The 7399-nt window shown below is 39.9% G+C and overlaps 1 long non-coding RNA gene across 2 annotated transcripts; it reads left to right on the top strand.

Annotated features, from left to right (window-relative positions):
• Positions 1-1939: 1939 nt before the first annotated feature.
• LOC113027745 (uncharacterized) lies at positions 1940-3146 on the top strand. Of its 2 annotated transcripts, none has more exons than XR_003273125.1 (3): positions 1940-2101; positions 2631-2690; positions 3126-3146. It is a non-coding gene; the product is annotated as an uncharacterized LOC113027745 (long non-coding RNA). The 2 variants fall into 2 exon arrangements; XR_003273124.1 differs by lacking the exon at positions 1940-2101 and adding an exon at positions 2137-2362.
• The last annotated feature ends 4253 nt before the right edge of the window (positions 3147-7399 follow it).

The raw sequence follows: 7399 nt of genomic DNA, 5'->3' as shown, positions 1-7399 counted from the left end.
GGACCACTGTGAAGCGAAAGGTTGTTCACATTAACCCTCATGTCACAACTTTCCTCCAGTGGCTTACTGAATTTGAGTGGAGAACTTCAAATTAGGGAAATTAGTAAATTTCTTGTATAATTTAAGTGACCAATGTGTTGTTACCCATGTCTCCACAGATGATCCATGGCCCATGCTTTCTGGACATTTACACAAGACGAGCAACAATGAAGACAAGCTCTCTCGCCATCTTGCAAGACGCTGTCTCTGTCCAATAGGTTTTTTTGAGTGCAACAGTTTTGATTTTTTTTCCTTCTTTTACCCATCCATCCATCCATTCACTTCCGCTTATCCTTTTTCAGGGTCGCGGGGGGCGCTGGAGCCTATCCCAGCTGTCATAGGGCGAAAGGCGGGGTACACCCTGGACAGGTCGCCAGTCTGTCGCAGGGCCAACACATAGGGACAGACAACCATTCACACTCACATTCACTCGCACATTCACACCTAGTGGCAATTTGGATTATCCAATTAACCTATCCCCACAAGCTGCATGTCTTTGGACGGTGGGAGGAAGCTGGAGTACCCGGAGAGAACCCACGCAAACACGGGGAGAACATGCAAACTCCACACAGAAAGACCTGATGGTGGAATTGAACTCAGGACCTTCTTGCTGTGTGGCAACAGTGCTAACCTTCTTTTACCCGTTTGTTAAAAATTATTTCAGCTACTTACACTTTAATTGTCACATGTATTGGCTCACCCTACAAATCAATGAACTCAGTCCACAAAGCAAGATCAGGGTTCAGTGCAGGTCAGTCAAGTTCCTTCACACCACACACGCTCATCCATGTCCTTGTGGACCCTGTTTTGTGCAATGATTTGGTCGTGTGAGCCAGTATTTTGGACAAAGTGTATATAAAGGCAGACGTGTGGGGCTTGATATTATATCCATTACAATTCAGTTTGTTTGTATGGTGCCAACAAAATGAATGCCAAGGCACTTCACATTGTAGGTTTGAGACCCTACAAAATATAAGTAAGGAAACCCAACACTTGAGCATGTGTTGTCTGCCATGATATGGATATGACATAATATCGTTATTGTTTGTACAACCATCTGAGAAAATAATGGATTACATGGTTTAGTAAAAACAAGTGCTTCCTCAATGAAAATATGTTTTCAGTTCTTTTCAGTTTTTGATTTTGGAAATGTGTATTTCAGCAGGGAAGAATCAGAATTGAAATAAAGTGGTGTAAAGCACATGAATTATATTTGTGTGTGTGTGTGTGTGTGTGTGTGTGTGTGTGTGTGTCTATCCATCCATCCAACTTTTTTGGAACCCTCCAGTCTCTTACAGTATGTTACTGTTAACTGAAATTACGGTAAATTACGACCTTTTAAAAGAGTAAATGACCGCCTGTTAGGACACGGTGTCCTCTAGCAGAGATGAATATTTTTGGTACTGATGATGCGTACCAACGGTAAGTTACTGGTTAATATATTGCAGTTCATTACCTTGCAGCGGGCTTACAGTGACATACCGTGAATAAGCGGTAGTATACCAATTTCTTAATCACAGTATGATGTTACTTTGTTGACGTAATTTACGACATAACGACATAACGGTATCTCACTGACATAACTGTCGCCAGTGAGATACCGTAAAAAAGGCTACGGTGCGTTACCATAATTTGTCCAAGAGTATTATACCACACCAGCAAAAAACGGTATCATCCTGCAGAAAGGTAAGCTACCGTAACACGGCGTCACGGTATGACGCTGGCAGCAGTGACGCCAGTATGTTACCGTAAAGTGGCGATGAAAAGTCTAACGGTGCAGATACACGGAGTAATCAGAAAAGTTTAGCATGAATCTGGACATTAGATTTAAGATTTAAGTTTTAAGCTTATCAGATATCACTTGTTAGAAGCTCCTTACCGTTTGAAGAAATCTCTTCTCAATCTGCTGTCCTCTTCTGCTTGCATCTTTTTTTTTTCATCTAACACTGACGTTATTTTTTCTCCGTGAAAAACACAGCAACTCATCTTATCCCGGGGTGCCAGGAAGTCGAGCTGCGGATCTCAGCAGAAAACTTTTCAAACTGATTGCAGGTTGATCCAGGTATACATTTGAAACAGGTTCTCCTCGGTGACGTGACAGTCGGAACGCATCTGCGTAACCATGGTTACAGGGGGACGCTTTGGAGCTCTGCTGCTCAGCAGCAAAATATTTCAGATCAATATGTAAATACTCCAACTCTAAAACCAAGTAAAATAAATATGCTGCATATGTGTATAGTGCGTTCATGTGTGTGTGCGCTGCGTGGTGACGTAGGCGCGTGCATGTGTGCCCCGGTCACAGCTCCTTTCAGCATGGCCGGAGGTAAGTCACTGCCACGTTGCTCTCAGCTAATTAAAGTTTGTTCAGATCCCAAGCTGCAATGTGAATACAGCCAAACCGCCGCGTTTTTGTTTGTCATTAAGAGACTCATTCGGGATAAGTTTTGTGGAGGGCGGAGTTCACTAATATACGCTTATGAGTTTTAGCCGAGAACGCAGCTAAAATGCTAGCATGCTAAGTTAGCCTGATTGCTAGCGGCTACTCGCGGCAGTCTTTTTTTAACAGCATGCACTCTTTTTTCCTTCGTCAGGAGAGGTGTACTGGCAGTCGCGTGACACACACAGATCAGACACATATTTCTGTGTTGCAGGTATGGAGATGTTCTTATGTTTTGGAGATGCAGTCTTTCATTCATTGTTTTTATAAGTACAGTGTTGTACTGCCTGTTAGATGGCGGTTATTAATATAATTGTACTGAAGTATAATGTTTGAACTATAAGTACCAGAATATTGGGTCCTGGTTATTGAATTGTATTTATCTGACTGTTTATTTGTTTTTGAATTATTTTGTTTATTGTTCTTATAAGTTGTTTTTGATGTTTTTTCAGTGACATATTATTTATTTTGTGCTTTTTGTTTTTGAGAGCTTAAGTTAATGTTTTAAAACAATTTGTTGTATTTGATTCATTATATTATTGTAGTGTTAATGAAGCTGCAGACACAGCTCCTTTCAGCATGGCCGGAGGAGAGGTGTACTGGCAGTCGCGTGACACACACAGATCAGACACATGTTTCTGTGTTGCAGATGTGCAGTAAAGAGCCAAAGACCCAGTACTGTCTCCTGCCTCTTACTTTCACGCCAGAACACAACGCAAGAACAACAGGCGTAACACATGAACGAGTTACACATACTGAGGTGAGTTGTTGAGGATATGTCGAGCTGTTGATGGGCACGGCTGTTTTTGTGCTCTTATATACTGTTAGCCTGTTTTGCTGGCGTTAGTGAAGCTGTTTTCAACTGGATGTAACATTGTTGAACTCTGATGATTAATGAATAAACTCTCGATGTGACGATGTGAGCATGTAATTGTAACCCTGTGTTCATTTAGTCGTTTGATACCGTTTAATATCCAGTACATCTATTGGGTGTTTTATAACATGCCCTGGAATCATTTTAAGTTTTACAATGCCGGTGATTTACGACTCTTTCGCGACAGTCAACTGTGGCGTAAACTCTGGCGGGTCTCAGAGCTAGCTTATGTGAGCCAGCAGTGACATCTATACATGCAGTAGCCTTAAAATACTGATTATTTATTCTCCTGCTAGGTAAGAATTTGTGTTTTATACGTTTATTGTCACATTGTGCGCCATGTTATTGTTTCGGTGAAATGAATTTCTACAATGGCGGACTTAGACAAAATAGTGTTACTGTTAATTTGACTCTCTGCAGTGTTTAAATGCTTACATATACACACACAGTTACTGTCCCGCCACACGTAGGACTCAGTTCTGCTTCTATGCCCCATCTTTGTTTACTCTTTCCCACCCAACAAGTGCATAAATAAGATGTTAAAAACGTCATCATCATATCAAACATGATCGATTTGGGGGGAGTTTGTTTGGCACATGCTGACTGCATTCTAATTATAACCAGAAGAGGAGGCGAGAGCAGAGAACGAGAGTGCAGCAGTTTGGTGAAAGGAACAGGTGAAGAAGAGGTGAGCATCCAAGAGACGAGCAAGAGGACAGTTTCAAAGCAGACATTATGGCACAATAAAAGCTGTAAGAGCAGAGATTCATTCATATCTTTACTATTTTTCTTTAGCTTCTACTCCCGCTGCTTACAATAAATCCGAGATAAAGAACAAACAAGAACAACTCACATGGCATTGATTGTTTAGTTCAGTGTCACTCTGTGATTGTTTGACATTTCATATAAATGTGACTCTAAAATATAGCCAATAATATTAAAAAGCTGCTGTTACTGAGTGAAACTTGAAGGATTATGATAAACTTCAGTTCTTACTGAATCTGTAACATTGCTTTTTTTAAAATTGTTAAATGACTTTTGTGTCACTGTGCACAGTGAAAAGCTCACCTGATGTAGTGGTGAGGCCATGTTCACCACTAGATGGAGACAACCTGGCACAGGTATTTTCTATACACTAAATTTCACACTGAAAAGCCTTGGTGGGAATTTTTGTTTCATAGAAAGTAAAGGAAAACATGTCTTGAGGTCTTTTTCCTGTGTTTTCAAAATTGTGTTTTTCACATACACATCAAAACTTCACACAGACAAACACACACAGAAAACAATAAAATATGTCAAATTGCATGCACGTCTCATTCATTTTCTGAGAATTTCAACACTTTTAGTTTTTATGGAAAATAACTTTGTCAGGTCAGTGAATAGCTGCCACATAAGTACAAATCTAAATCATACATGTGTATTATAGAAAAAAGCACAAACCGTTGTGCTGTTAGTTCATAATAAATGGGTAGGGGTGCATAGTCAGTAAAAGTCACCAAGGCTCTGCAGAGCTCCAAACCTGCTCTTCCACAGACAGAAGCATCAAAAATGTGCGCTGGGAGCTTCATGGCATGGATTTCTACAGCCAACCAAATCTATATGTGTGTGGCCAAGAACCTTAGTCCATGTAGGGCATCTTAGCACAGTTTACTTGTGTCAGCTAGTGGGAGGGCAGAGAGCGCAGCCTTTACATTGTTTTATTGTAGAGTGACAGGAACTGCCTATGAGCTTCTAATCAAGCAGAAGTGTTGACGGAAAATCTATCAAAGGAAATACATTGATGAAAATCAAAGAAGAGAAATATTTATGTGATGTTCCATTTTCCTGAGAGCTGATTGGCTGTGATGACTCCTTCAAGTACTACATGCTACTTTGTCCTGCTAGTTAAGCCTGCTGTCTGTTCTCAGGCCTCCTCCTGCTTCACTGCCATATATCCATCACCAGAGGGCTCCACTGACCTGCCTGCTGACATCAGACCACACCCCTGTGTCATGTGACCTGGCAGGAGTTGCAAAGCTGGACTCAGACCTGGCCCAGGCAAGTTCAAAGGCAGCTGTGGTAGAGAGAGTATATGGGCTCAAATTGTGGTCATAAATATTTTGTACTTGTAAATCAGGATTTGTGTGTGTATGGGATCAGAACAATGCCACCTTGACATGAAACCGAAAAAAATATTGAAACTGAAATAAATGTACAACGCGGCTGCGGTCATTGGTCATTATTTTCCTGTATGAATCGCTGTTACAGTAAAAAATGTCACTTGCATATATCATATAGGAGACACACACATTGATATACACTAAATAGTCATTTCATTTCTCTTTTTTTGTGTTGCCAATTTTTCGCGGGACACGCAATCGTGTTCTCTGATTGGATAGTTAAATTTGTGATTGACATGACATTGGCCAATCAGATGAGAGGAAGAAAAATAGGGTCAAAATTCGTACTTGTAACTTGAAAGTTTAGTGCAGACTTTCACACATATTTTTTGGATAAGTCCACACACAAATCTTTTTTACACACACAAATCCTGATTTACAAGTACAAAACTGATTTACAAGTACAAAATATTTATGACCACAATTGAGCCCATAGTAGTAAAGCACTGGAAGGATGAGGTGGAAACAGGAAGTGTGTAGATACAGTGGACTTGGCATCCTCCACCTGCCTCCATGCTCTCTTTACTGGTCTTCTAAAAACTTCTCCTGTAGCTGTTTAAATGTTTAGGATAGCATTTAGAATTCAACGTTTGTCATTACACATGTCTAAATACAGGGTAACAAAATACAGTTTGCATCTAATCAGTAAGTGCAATAAGAGCAGATTATGTATAAGTTCAGTAGAGAGCAGATATACAGATGTACTGTTGTATACATATGTACAGATATACAGATGGTGTAGCATACAGATGTTCTGTATTGCTGTACAGATGGGCAGATATACAGGTGTACTGTGAACAAATATACAGATGTGCTACATATATGCAGATGTATCGGTGTGAGGTAAACAGATCTACAGAGTGCTATGAATATATCTACAGCAGTGGAAGCGTAGCTCTCTGAACAGACTGTAACAGTGAACAGTGTAGGCACTATAACAGAGACTCTGTCAGTGTCGTAAAACTATAGCAGTAACCAATGTGAGCATGTGGTGAATGTTGTTACGATCCAATGTTGTCAGTGTTTTGTGTTAGGCGTGACTGTTATGTGTTTCCTGTTTTACTTTGAAGGTCTGTCTTATCTCAGTGTGTTCAGGTTACGCTTCCTTGTCTCGTCAGTTCTGATTTGCCCCAGCTGTGTTTCCCTCCTGTTGTCGGTTCCCTGATTGCTCCCTCTATGTATTTAAGCCCTGTGTTTCAGTTTGTCATGCGTCGTGATCATTGTGGTGTTGGTATCGTAGTTTTGTATATAGCTGTAAATAGATTTGTAAAGTAGCAATTGAGTATTTTTTTTTTCCACCTTGTATTTTTTCCACCTTTTTTCCACCACTCTCCCAAACACGTCACTATAAGACTGGACTCTCACACACGTCACCACACGCACCACCACACATTTCCTATAATTCTATAATTCCTATAATTTATAATCCTTATCTTTATAATCTCTTCTGCTATTTGCACATTCTTTACTGTAAATTCCTAAGTTAATTTGTAAATTTTTGTAGTAAATTGTAAATATTGTAAAACTTTTCTTCTGTCATTTAATGGTCGGGCATTGTACAGCTACAAGCATTTCACCCCCATGTCATACTGTGTATGGTTGTGTGTGTGTGACAAATAAAATTTGAATTTGAATTTGATTTGAATTTGATTTATATATTGTTCACTGCAGCAGCCTAGTAGGCGTGAGAAGCCATTTTTGTTGATTAAGTTTTCTCCTGTTTTTCATGTAGCGAGTTAGGTAAGTGAATTGTCTTTTGTTTGGTTTTTCATTTTGGGTAGGAAAGCGTAGGGACCATTAGGAAGTTTTGTTTATTTTCGGCACTGCTCACTGCTGAAGCAAATAAATGGCTGCTTAGCATTTTAAAAGATACTATTGTTTGGGTTCTTG

Source organism: Astatotilapia calliptera, chromosome 8 (genome assembly GCF_900246225.1).
Source record: "Astatotilapia calliptera chromosome 8, fAstCal1.2, whole genome shotgun sequence".
Taxonomy (NCBI): Eukaryota; Metazoa; Chordata; class Actinopteri; order Cichliformes; family Cichlidae; genus Astatotilapia; species Astatotilapia calliptera.
Note: the sequence above shows the minus strand (reverse complement) of the source record. Positions and strands in the feature narration are given on the sequence as shown.